The sequence below is a fragment of the Callithrix jacchus genome, chromosome 2, assembly GCF_049354715.1.
Source record: "Callithrix jacchus isolate 240 chromosome 2, calJac240_pri, whole genome shotgun sequence".
Taxonomy (NCBI): domain Eukaryota; kingdom Metazoa; phylum Chordata; class Mammalia; order Primates; family Cebidae; genus Callithrix; species Callithrix jacchus.
The window spans coordinates 107591613-107604234 of record NC_133503.1 but is presented as its reverse complement, the minus strand read 5'-3'; the positions used below and the strand labels follow the sequence as shown (position 1 = coordinate 107604234).

The 12622-nt window shown below is 35.5% G+C and overlaps 1 protein-coding gene across 27 annotated transcripts in view; it reads left to right on the top strand.

The window, feature by feature from the left end:
* Window positions 1-12622, top strand: part of PAM (peptidylglycine alpha-amidating monooxygenase) — a 289959-nt gene that overhangs the window by 11207 nt on the left and 266130 nt on the right. For 5 of the 27 annotated variants that reach the window (XM_054252093.2, XM_078365111.1, XM_054252091.2 and 2 more), the window contains exon 2: window positions 1019-1127. The exons of the other annotated variants lie outside the window; for them this stretch is intronic. The gene's annotated coding sequence lies outside the window, so the exon portion shown is untranslated. The remainder of the gene's footprint in view (window positions 1-1018; window positions 1128-12622) is intronic. 27 annotated transcript variants of the gene reach the window in all.

The following is a 12622-nucleotide window of genomic DNA, read 5'->3' as shown; positions in this document are numbered from 1 at the left end:
AATAATTACACAACTTACCATAATGTAGAATTGGTGGGACCCCTGAGCTTGCTTTCCTGCAACTTGATTGTCCTCTAGGGGTGATGGGAAACAGTGATAGATCATCAGCCATTTGATTCTCATAAGGAGACTGCAACCTAGATCCTTCTTGTGTCCAGGTGACGTTAGGGTTCCTGCTTCTATGAGTCTAATGCTGCAGCTGATCTGACAGAAGGCAGAGCTCAGGTGGTAATATGAGCTATGGGGAGTGACTCTAAATACAGATGAAGCTTGGTTTGCTTGGCCACTGCTCACCTCTTGCTGTGTGACCCTTTTCCTAACAGACCACAGGCCAGTATCAGTTTGTGGCCAGAGGGCTTGGGACCCCTGATATAAGGCAAAATAAATGAAATATTTAATGAAAGTTACATGTGAAATTCTGAACATTCACATAAACTTATTCAGAGTTCAACAAGTCCTGTTAATTTTAATTTGATCTAGATTAGAGTAGAGCAGGCCAGCCAAGAGAAGGAGCAAAAGAACTCATTAAATTTTTCTCCAAATTTTAATAGTACATTCAGTTTTTATACTGACGTCAGTGGGAAAATATCCAGTTCATATATTTATTAATATAATCTTTATGTGGACTTTCTGTGTGTGAATTTTTTTATTGCTTCAAGTTTTTGGGTTTTTTTTTTTTTTGGCCATCACGCTACACTTTGACTTTCTGTCCTTCCTCTCTTTCTTTCCATCTTTCTTTCTTTTTTTTCTTTCCTTCTTCCTTTCTTTTTCTGTAAAATCTAGTTCCTATAGACACTTTAGCTTTCTGGAAGGCCACATGTGGTTCCATGGCACAGATTGACCTCTCTCTGTTAAACACCTAGAAGGGCTCATGGTTTTTATCTTATTAAATGCCCTAGCCTAGGTTTATAAAAATTTACTTCCTCTTAGAATTAAAACTTTCTTTAATATTATATAAATTTTTTCGCATCAGTTTTCATTTGGTTTGTTTTTATTTTGCATTGCTGTTTTTTGATAGTGCAGAAAAGAAGTGGACACACTTTGACCTGTTGATGTTGGAGGATATATAAGTGCATCTTTTGTGGCATTTTATCCAGATTTGGCATTAAGATGTCCCATTTCATCTGGTGAGCATGCTTTAATCTTCATATGGCCTCTTATTCTGGTGTTAGGATAGCCTGTGCTTGATGTTGAGGAAGGTATCTGAATCTGTTGTTTTGCTTCCTTGTGTACCTGGCTGGCCCGTTTGAAGGTTTAACCATTTTAAATTTCCTAACAGAATGACAGTTACCAGAGACTGGGAAGGGAAGTGGAGAAGTTGGAGGGGAGGTGGGATTGATTAATAGGCATAAATAATGAAAGAATAAATGAGATCTAGTACATGATAGCCAATAATAATATACATTTTAAAATAACTAAAAAAGTATAATAAGGGTCTAACACACAACAAAATGCATGGCACATAGAGCATATGTAAGAAGCCTGTTGTAGGAATTCATGCAGATATAGTGAACAGAAATTGAATACTTGACCTTTATCTACAAAAGTAGCTGTTTGTTGTCAACCAGATCTTTCTTAGTACAGCCCCTACATTCCAAATAGCTATGTGATAGAAAAGATTCGTAATTGCTGTACTTTCATTAAATTGCTTCATGATTACTGCTGCATGAAGATTTTCACTAAAGGAAAAATAGCCATAGATTGTTTATTTCTGTTTATTGTTTTTTATAGAAAAAAATAAGGAAAAAGACAAATAATGAATATTAGTTTGCTGCTGTTGTAAAAACAAATTTCCTCTTGGTGTCCTCTCAAGTAGATTTAGGAAAATGAGGCTCACAGAGGTTAAAGTAGTTTGCCCAAGGTCATATAGATATAGGTTTTAAGTGGTGAGACCAGGATTTGAATCCACAGGCTCTGGATTGGGGCCTGTGTTACTCTGGAAAAATAGTGATGGGGGAATTAATAAGCTCATCTGTATAATGCACCTAGAATGGAGACCAGCACACAGCAAGTACTCAGTACACTACTGTGGTAACAACGACAAAGACAACTACTACTTCTATAATTACTATAATTGTGTTAACTACTGTTACTACCATTAGTATTATCTACTCTGATTCATACCTAACCATTTCTTTTTAAATTTTTTCTAAAATTTTTTTAATTTTTAATTTTCTAAGTACTTAGTAGGTGTATATATTTATGGGGCATATGAGAAACTTTGATACAGGCATACAATATGTAATAATCACATCAGAGTAAATTGTGTGTCCATTACCTCATACATTTTGTTGTGTGTTACAAACTAATTGTACTTTTTTAGTTATTTTAAAATGTGCATTATTATTGACTGTAGTCACCCCATTGTGCTATCACATATTAGATCTTATTTATTCTTTCATTATTTATGCCCATTAACCATCCCACCCCCTCCAACTTCTCCACTTCCCTTCCGAGTCTCGTAACCATCATTCTGCTATCTCCATGAGTTCAATTGTTTTTATCTTTAGCTCCCAAAAACAAGTGAGAACACACAAAACTTGTCTTTCTGTGCCTGGCTTATTTCACTGAACATAATGACCTCCAATTACATCCATGTTGTTGCAAATGGCAGATCCCAGTCTTTTTTATGGCTAAATAGTACTCCATTCTGTATATGTACCATATTTTCTCTGTCCATTGATCTATTGCTGGACACTTAGGTTGTTTCCAAATCTTGGCTATTGTGAACAGTGCTTCAGTAAACATCAGTGCAGATATCTCTTCAACATACTGATTTCCTTTCTTTGGGTACGTATCTAGCAGTGGGACATATAGACTCCAAAGAAAGGAAAATACTGACTCTTATGGTAGCTCCATTTTTAGTTTTTTAAGGAAACTTCGAACTGTTCTCCATAGTGATTGTACTAATTTATATTCCCACCAACAGTGTTCAAGGGTTCCCTTTGTTCTACATCCTCACCAGCATTTGTTACTGCATGTCTTTTGGAAAAAAGCCATTTTAACTGGGGTGAAATGACATTTCATTGTAGTTTTTATTTGCATTTCTCTGATGATCAATGAAATTGAGTGCCTTTTCATATATCTATCTGTCATTTGTATGTCTTCTTTTGAGAAATGTCTATTCAGATCATTTGCCCATTTTTAAACTGGATTATCAGATTTTTTTTTTTCCAGAGTTGTTGGATTTGCTTATATATTCTGGTTGCTAACCCTTTGTCAGATGGATAGTGCGAAAACATTTTCTCCCATTCTGTGGATTGCCTCTTAACTTTGTTGATTGTTTCCTTTGCTATGCAGAAGCTCTTTAACTTGATGTGGTCCTATTTGTCCACTCTTGCTTTGGTGGCCTGTGCTTATGGTGGCCTGTTCTTATGTGCTTATGGCTCAAGAAATCTTTCCCTATACCAATGTCATGGAGAGTTTTCCCAAAGCTTTCTTGTAGACGTTTTGTAGTTTGAGTTCTTAGATTTAAGTCTTTAATCCATTTTGATTTGATTTTTGTATATGGTAAGAGATTCATTCATCCACACATAGGCATCCAGTTTTTCCAGCACCATTTATTGAAGAGACTGTTGTTTCCCCAATGTCTGTTCAGGTCAACTTTGTTGAAAATAAGTTCATTTAGATGTTTGAATTAGTTTTTTGGTTCTCTGTTCTGTTCCATCAGATTATGTGTCCATTTTTATGCCAGTACCATGCTGTTTTGGTTACTGTAGCTGTGTGGTATAATTTGAAGTCAGTTAATGTCATTTCTCTAGTTTTGTTCTTTTTGCTCAGGATAGTTTTGGCTATTCTGGGTCTTTTGTGAATCCATATACATCTTGGGATTTTTTCCCACTTCTGTGGAGAATATCACTGGTATTTTGATTGAGATTGCATTGAATCTGTAGATTGCTTTGGGTAGTATGGACATTTTACCAATATTGATTCTTCCAATCTGTGACCATAAGGTATATTTCCATTTGTATGTCCGTGTATGTCCTCTTCAGTTTCTTTCATCAATGTTTTATAGTTTTCATTGTAGAGATCTTTTACATCTTTGATTAATTCATAGGTATTGAATTTTATTTGTGGCTATTGTTAATAGGATTTTTAAAAATTTCTTGAGATTATTTGCTGTTGTTATATAGAAATGCTGTTGATTTTTGTATGTTGGTCTTTTGTATATTGATTTGTATTCTGCAACTTTAGTGAATTTGGTTATTAGTCCTAATAGTTTTTGGTGGAGTCTTTAGGTTTTTCCAGATATAAGGTCATATCATCTGCAAACAAGGATAATTTGAATTCTTTCTTTTCAATTTGGATGCCCTTTATTTCTTTCTCTTGTTTGATTGTTCTAGTTAGGACTTCCAGTACTACGTTGAATAACAAGTGACAGTGGGTATCCTTGTCATAAAGATCTTAGAGGAAAGGCTTTCAGTTTTTTTTCCATCCAGGAAGATACTAGCTGTGTCACATATGGTTTTTACTATGTTGGAGTGTGTTCCTTCTAGACCCAGGTTTCTGTGGGTTTTATCATGAAAGGATGTTGAATTTTATTATATGCTCTTCCAGCATCAATCATGATGATCATATGGTTTTTGTCTTTCATTCTATTGAAATGATATATCACATTGATTGATTTGTGTATGTTAAACCTTCCTTGCATCCCTGGGATAAATCCCACTTAGTCATGATGAATGATCTTTATAATGTGTTAATTGCACTCAATTTGCTACAATTTTTTGAGGACTTTTGTATCAATGCTCATCAGGGATATTGGGATATTGGCCTATATTTTCTTTCTTTCTTTATTTTTTTTTTTTTTTGCCAATCAGTTTGAGCTTATGAGGTTAGCCTTGAACTGATGACCTCGCCTTCGCGAGCGCCATGACCTCTGGCGGGAGCCACTTTGGACCCCGTATTTTCTTTTTTTAATTATCTTTGGTTGTAGTATCAGGGTTATATTGCTCTCATAGAATGAGTTTGGAACTGTCTTTTAATAATAGTTAATAATTTTTACAAATGCTTTCTGTAGTCCATGAAGAATAGCTTTAATTGTGTCTCTAGGTTTTTTGTTTGTTTGTTTGTTTTAAGGTGATAACCATTGTATTGATCCCCGAAGGGGTTTATATTTGTTTTCAAACCTGCTGTTACAGTATGTCCATATAATATTTTATATAGTGGAGCCATTTGAAGGCTGCAGCTGTGTAGAGAAAAAAAAGCCACAGTTTTGGTTTAGCATTTTGGGAGTTATCAACTTCTACTGACTATTGAGATTCTCTTCAGACAAGTTGAGAGAGGTCAGTATATAAATTTAAAACCTTTATTTTTCAGTACAATATATACTTGATTCCAGGGCATGGAGTTTAGGGGTGGTTGGGAACTATGCCACCTAGTAACCTTTTTGGTTTCCATTGCTAAACATTCTATAGTTCTGTTATAATAATGATTTTGGTTGTCTTTTATAAATGAAAACAAACCCATTTGCCAAGTGGGGATAAAATTAAAGTTTGTTGTTAGTGCTGCACTCTAAACAGGGGAAACATAGAAGCTAGGAAGAAAGTAGTCTTAATTTTGAAAGCGTAGCCCTCCTGGGATTTAAGTTACCAACTTCACAATGTTTACCAAGCAGATTTTCATCTGTACAACAACCTTGGTGAAGATATGACCAGTTCCTTCTCCTAACTACTTTGTCTTCATGCCTGGTGTCTTGCTCTAGCATTTCAACTACAGGATCACACAGGGAAGAACTGGGGAAGTGACCTTTCAAATTCCTGAGAGGAGGGAATGAATGTTTACACTGTTATTGGCTAGAATTTTGAAGCCTTTCAAAAATAAAGTTGCTCCGTATGCTCCAGATTTTATAGAGAGAAGTCTGGTGCCAACTGTAAAGTAATGTTTTGGAAAGGCTTGTCACCCCAATGGCTTGTAGTCCTCTGCCACCTACCTGCCCCTAGAGGGGCTTGTGGTGTGTTAGAAGGCTGTGGCTGGGTTTAAAAGAAGAAATATTTATGTTTTCTTTTCCTTATAAACTATGGACATCAGAATCATAATAATGGTTCCCATTTGTGGAGGTCATTTTGTAGAGTGGAGAAGAAAACCAGCTTCCTTCTGGAATAAGACATTTGAGTCAAGTGTTGACTCTGCCTCTAACTGTAATAGCTATGTGACCTTGGGCAAATTACCAACTCTCTGAGTGTCTCAGCTTTATCCTCTTTGAAACAGGATTGTGTTGGTGTCACTTCATATAGTGTGGTGGCTGTAATTATTCTGAGATTAATGCACATAAAATGCATAGAAAATGCCTGGCACAGGGTTAACTGCTTAGTAAATGTTGGATATCATTATTATTATACGTTGTATACCTTACGTAGAGTACCTCTAATGTTTTCTATGACCCTGCAGTGTAAACCTTCATCCCTGTTTTACAGAGGAGAAAATTAAGGCTCATAAAGGTAACTGTTTTGTTTTGCATGTGAGGGAGTTTGAAAATGGTTCATTTTGTGCTTTCTTCCTCATCCTGATTCTTGCCCTGTGTGGTTGCCCACCAATACCAAGCTTGTGAGACAGAACAAGAGGGGATTCCATTTTGTTTTTTCTCAAACTTATGTGATAGGATGCTTGTGCAATTCGAGAGATAGGAACATTGTTCTCAAATGCATGAACTATACTGACCCCTTTCAGAGGAAAACATCCTCACTTCCAGTTTGACTTAATTATATTTTTCATAATGTCACATAAATATATTCAAAGTTGGAGTAAATGTCTTAGTTTATAGCACTTACACAGCTATAAAATAAAACAAATTTACTAATTAAATGCCAACAAAACTATAAAACAAAATTTGAGAAATTACATTAATTTATGTGCAGATGTTGATATTTTGCTCAAAGTAAACTGTCAATTTTGGGTTCATACATACTTAGGATAGATTTTATTTTTAAACTGTGTCTACCTTTTCTTTTCTTGAGTTTAATGCATCATAAATTTTCAAATATCTGTAGTTTTGTGTGATTCAACCTATCAAAACAATGTATTTTGAAATAAATATGTCATATACCTTGGTAGTAATAATATCAAGGTGTTGGCAGTTCAGAGTAATAGGACTTCAGGAATGCCAGTTTTAACGGGTGTTACTTGACAAACTTGGAAAACTATTTTACTTCCTTGGGAGTCAAGACATTGGCTCAGTATTTAAGTGCAGACCTCATGCTAGACCCAGTCCTGAACTTAGGGGGCCAAGAGTCAGATTTCCTGGGTTCACAGTGCTACAATATTTTTACACACCATTTTCTGTAAATTTTACATTTCGTTGTGATAAACTAAAATTACTGAGTTATGAAGATTTACAGTTCTTGCTTTGTATTATATTTGATTGCCATTTCCAGTGACAATGTGGAAGAATTCACAGTTTACCACATCCTGTAGTAGAAGTTAGCAAACTCTCTGTAAAGGACCAGATGGTAAATACTTTAGGCTTTGTAGACCACATGTGATCTCTGTTGCAGCTACTCAACTCTTTTGTTATAGCACACAAGCAACAATAGACAATACATAAAATTTTATTTAGGGACATTGAAATTAAATTTCATATGATTTTTTTTAATGAAAGAAAGAAAGAGAAAGTAAAAGGGGGAGAGAGAACAGAAGTCTTGCTCTATTGCCCAGACTGGAATACAATCTAAAAATAGGTATTATAAACCTCTTTTATGCTGATAATTGTGCTTAACAGCGGAGGCAGGAAGGAATAAGGGAAGAAAATAACAAACAGCCAACCAATATTTCATTCAAGTCTGTGAAATGCTGTGCAAATGCTGACAAGTGATTTACTTCCAATTATGTGGTCACTTTCAAAACAGGTGTAATGTGATACTGAGAAAAATGTATGTTCTGTGGACCTGGGGTGAAGAATTCTATAAATTTTCACTGAGTTTACTTGTTCCAGGTCTGAGTTCAAATCATAGATGTCCCTGTTACTTTTCTATCTTGTTGATTCATCGAATATTGACAATGTGGTGTCAAAGTCTCCCACTGTTATTGTGCGAGAGTCCAAGTCTCTTTATAAGTCATTAAGAACTTGTCTTATGTATCTGGGTGCTCCTATATTGGGTGCATGTATATTTATGATCAATGACTCCTGTTGTTGCATTGATCCTTTTACCATTATGTAATGTCCTTCTTTGTTTCTTTTAGTCTTTGTTACTATTAAAATCTATTTTGTCAGAGATGAAAGTTACAACTCCTGTTTGTTTTTTTTTTATTTTTTGTTTTTTTCGCTCTCCATTTGATTGGTGGGTCTTCCTCCAATCCTTTATTTTGAGTCTTTGTGTGTCCTTGCTTATGAGATGGATCTGGATACAGTGCACTGATGGGTTTTGACTTTTTATTCAATTTGCCTGTCTGTGTCTTTGATTGGGGCATTTAATCCATTTAAATTTAGGATTAATATTGATATTTGTGAGTTTAGTATTGTCATTTAATGCTAGCTGGCTATTTTGCCCATTAGTTGATATAGATTCTTCATTGTGGAGATACTCTTTACCTTTTAGTAAGTTTTTGGGATGACTGATACTGGTTGTTTCTTTCTGTGTGTAATGCTTCTTTCAGAAGCTCTTGTAGAGCAGGCCTGGTGGTGATGAAATCTCTGAGTGCTTGCTTGTTCGCAAAAAATTTTATTTTTCCCTCATTTATGAAGCTTAGTTTGGCTGGATATGAGATTCTGGGTTGAAAATTCTTTTCTTTGAGGATATTGAATATTCATCCCCACTCTCTTCTAGTTTGTAGGGTGTCTGCTGAGATCTGCTGTGAGTCTAATAGGCTTCCCTTTATGGGTAACCTAACCTTTCTCTCTAGCTGCCCTTAGAATTTTCTTCTTTATTTAAACCCTGGTGAATCTAACGATTATGTGTCTTGGGGTTGTTGTACTTGAGGAATATCTTTGTGGTGTTCTCTATATTACCTGGAGTTCCTGCCTTACTAGGTTAGGAAAGTTTTCGTGAATAATATCCTGAAGAATATTTTCCAGCTTGGATTCATTCTCTTCATGACATTCAGGTACATCTATCAAATGTAAATTAGGTCTTTTCACATAGTCCCATATTTCTTGGAGACTTTGCCCATTCCTTTTCACTCTTTCTTCTCTAATCTTGTCTTCTCGTTTCATTTCATTAAGTTGGTCTTCGACCTCTGATAGCCTTTCTTCTGCTTGATCAATTCAACTGTTAAAACCTGTGCATACTTCATGGAGTTCTTATACTGTATTCTTCAGTTCCATTAATTCACTTATATTCCTCTCTAAATTGTCTATTTTCATTAGGATTTCCTCAAACCTTTTTTCAAGGTTCTTAGTTTCTTTATGTTGGGCTAGAACATGTTCTTTTAACTCACAGAAGTTTCTTATTATCCACCTTCTGAAGCCTAATTCTGTTAATGGAATGTAATTGTTCTCCATCAGGCCTTGTTCCCCTGCTGATGAGGAACTGTGATCCCCTGTAGAGGGAGAGGCATTCTGATTTTGGGTATTCTCAGCCTTTTTACACTGGTTTCTTCCCATCATTGTAAATGTATCCACCTGTCATCTTTGTAATTACCGACTTTCAAATTAGGTCTCTGAGTGAACGTCAAACTTGTTGATTCTCAGCTGCGAAATCTGAGCAACCCACTGCGCTGGCTAAAACAGCAACATTAAGGTTCATGGTGCTTTTCTGCCCGTGAATCTCCGGTCTGGCTTCTCTCTTGAGTCCCTTTTTCAATCAGCTGAATAGGCGACTCTGCCTTCCTGGAGCTCCAAATGTCGACCAGAATGCGACCCTGTCCCGTTTACTCTGCACCAAGAACCGCTGCACCAAGGCACCGGCAAAACCGCTGCACCGGCCACAAGAGTCACGCTGGCAACCCGTGGGGCTCCTCCACTGGGAATCTCCTGGTCCGTGAGCAACAAAAATTCGTCTGAAACTTTGGCATCCTCTCATTCTCTGCGCTTTCAATGGGAGCTACAATCCTGAGCTGCTAGTAATCAGCCATCTTGGATCTCTCCCAAATTTCATATGGTTTTTATGTGAAACAAAGTATTGCTTGTTCTCTTTAAAATTTGTTTTCAACAATTAAAAAAATGTAAAAAACATTCATTCTTAGCTTGCAGGCAGTGCAGAAACAGTGAGCAGGGCATTTGGCTTGTGGGCCTAGTTATGGAGGTCTGCCCTAGACAACATTAAATACAGTAAAAAGCTTTCTCCTTTTTATTTTTAAATAATTAGTTAATTAACTTATTTATTTTTATTAACTTTTATTTTAGGTTTGGGGTACAAGTGAAGGTTTGTTACATAAGTAAACTTGTGTCACAGAGGTTTGTTGTACAGATTATTTTGTCACCCAGGTATTAAGCCCAGTACCCAATAGCTATCTTTTCTCTTCCTCTCCCTCCTCCCACACTCCACCCTCAAGTAGACCCAGTGTCTGTTGTTTCCTTCTTCATGTTGTGTTCACAGTTCTTATCATTTAGCCCCCACTTATAAGTGAGAACTTGGACATTTAGTTTTCTGTTCCTGCATTAGTTTGACAAGGTTAAAGCCTCCAGCTCCACCCATGTTCCTAAAAAGACATGATCTCACTCTTTTTTATAGCTGCATAGTATTCCATGGGATATCTAACCACATTTCCTTTATCCAGTCTGTGACTGATGAGCAGTTAGGTTGATTCCATATCTTTGCTATTGTGAATAGTGCTGCAGTGAACATTGATATGCATATGTCTTTATGATAGAATGATTTATGTTCCTCTGAGTATATATCCAGTAATGGGATTGCTGGATCAAATGGTAGTTCTACTTTTAGCACACTGAGGAATTGCCATACTCCTTCTGCTTTCTACAATGGTTGAACTAATTTATACTCCCACCAAAAGTGTATAAGTTTTCTCTTATTTTTATTTATGGCAGCAGTATAGTGTGGGGATTAAGATAGCTACTCCGAAGTCAGACTACTGTGCCTTGGAATGTGACCTTTCTGTATCAAGTTTTTTCATCTGGAAAATAGCAGAAAATTTTATTTCTAGCTAAAATACTTGTGGAAGGATGAAGCTAGAAAGCAGATAGAAAGCAGACCTACAACAGTTAAAGCTATGCATAATAGGGTATAAGAAGTCTGTATTTACATATTGCTGTTTCTTTAATTACTATTGAGATGGTACAGTTTTTCATGTTCTTATTGAATATCTTAAATTTTTTATTCTTTTGTAACTTCTATAATTATATCTGTTATTTGTTCTTTACATATTGATACATGCAAACTATTTATAAAGGTTATCAACCCATTGTCAGATATTTTGCAATTCATTTTGTCTCTTTGTTTGCCTTTTGGTTGTATACATGGTGGATTTTTTTAAACATACTTAATATTTTAATTTTTCTGTAATTCAGTTATTAAAGATAATTATTTCAATTAGTGAAGATAAATTCAATACATTTATCTTCTCTATTTTTCTATTTCTTTTATTTCCCTCTATTATTTTTATTTTTATAAAAATATTCTTAATGCAAAGTCAGGTAATAGTTACCTATATTTTTATCCTAGTTGTTTTGTAATTTTACATTTTATGCTTAACTACTTAATTCTGGAATTTAATTTCAAATATGTTATAAGATATTGTCTATGTATTTTTTCCCATGGATTTTACTAATTGATTCAACATCATTAAATGAATCATTATTTCTTCCCCATCAATTTAAATACGACTTTTATTGCACTTTAGATAATTTGGTCAAATAGAATATGGCCTTAAAAAAATTTTAAAGCAAGGTTGTCAATATGACACTATTTGCTGGTCTATAGTGTTGGTACTTTGGTGTAATATGAAGAATTTTGTGTTACTTTAAGTATTTTTGTCTATTTTTAGAACTTAATTTTTTAAATTTAATTTAATTGTATTTGACATTCTGGGATACATGTGCAGGATGTGCAGGTTTGTTACATAGGTAAACATGTGCAATGGTGGTTTTCTGTACCTCTCAACCCATCTCATAGGTATTAAGCATGAGCCACTTATTCTGATGCTGTCCCTCCCTACCACACCCTGAAAGGCCCCAATGTGTGTTGCTGCCCTCCCTGTGTCCATGTATTCTTATTGTTCAGCTTCCACTTATGAGTGAGAACATGCGTGTTTGGTTTTCTGTTCCTGTGTTAGTTGCTAGGGATAATGGCTTCCACCTCTATCCATGTCCCTGCAAAGGACAAGCGCTCATTCCTTCTTATGGCTACATAGTGTTCCAAAGTGCATATGTACCATATTTTCTTTATTCAGTTTATCATTGATAGGCATTTGGGTAGATTCCATGTCTTTGCTATTGTGAATAGTGCTGCAATAAACATATGTGTGCATGTGTCTTTATAATAGAATGATTTTTATTCCTTGAGGTATATACCCAGTAATGGGATTGCTGGGACAAATGGCATTTCTAGTTCTAGATCCTTGAGGAATCACCACATTGTCTTCCACAATGATTCAATTAATTTACATTCCCACCAACAGTGTAAAAGCATTCCTATTTCTCCACAGCCTTGCCACCATCTGTTGTTTGTTGACTTTTTAATAATCACCATTCTGACTGGCATTAGATAGTATCTCATTGTGGTTTTGATTT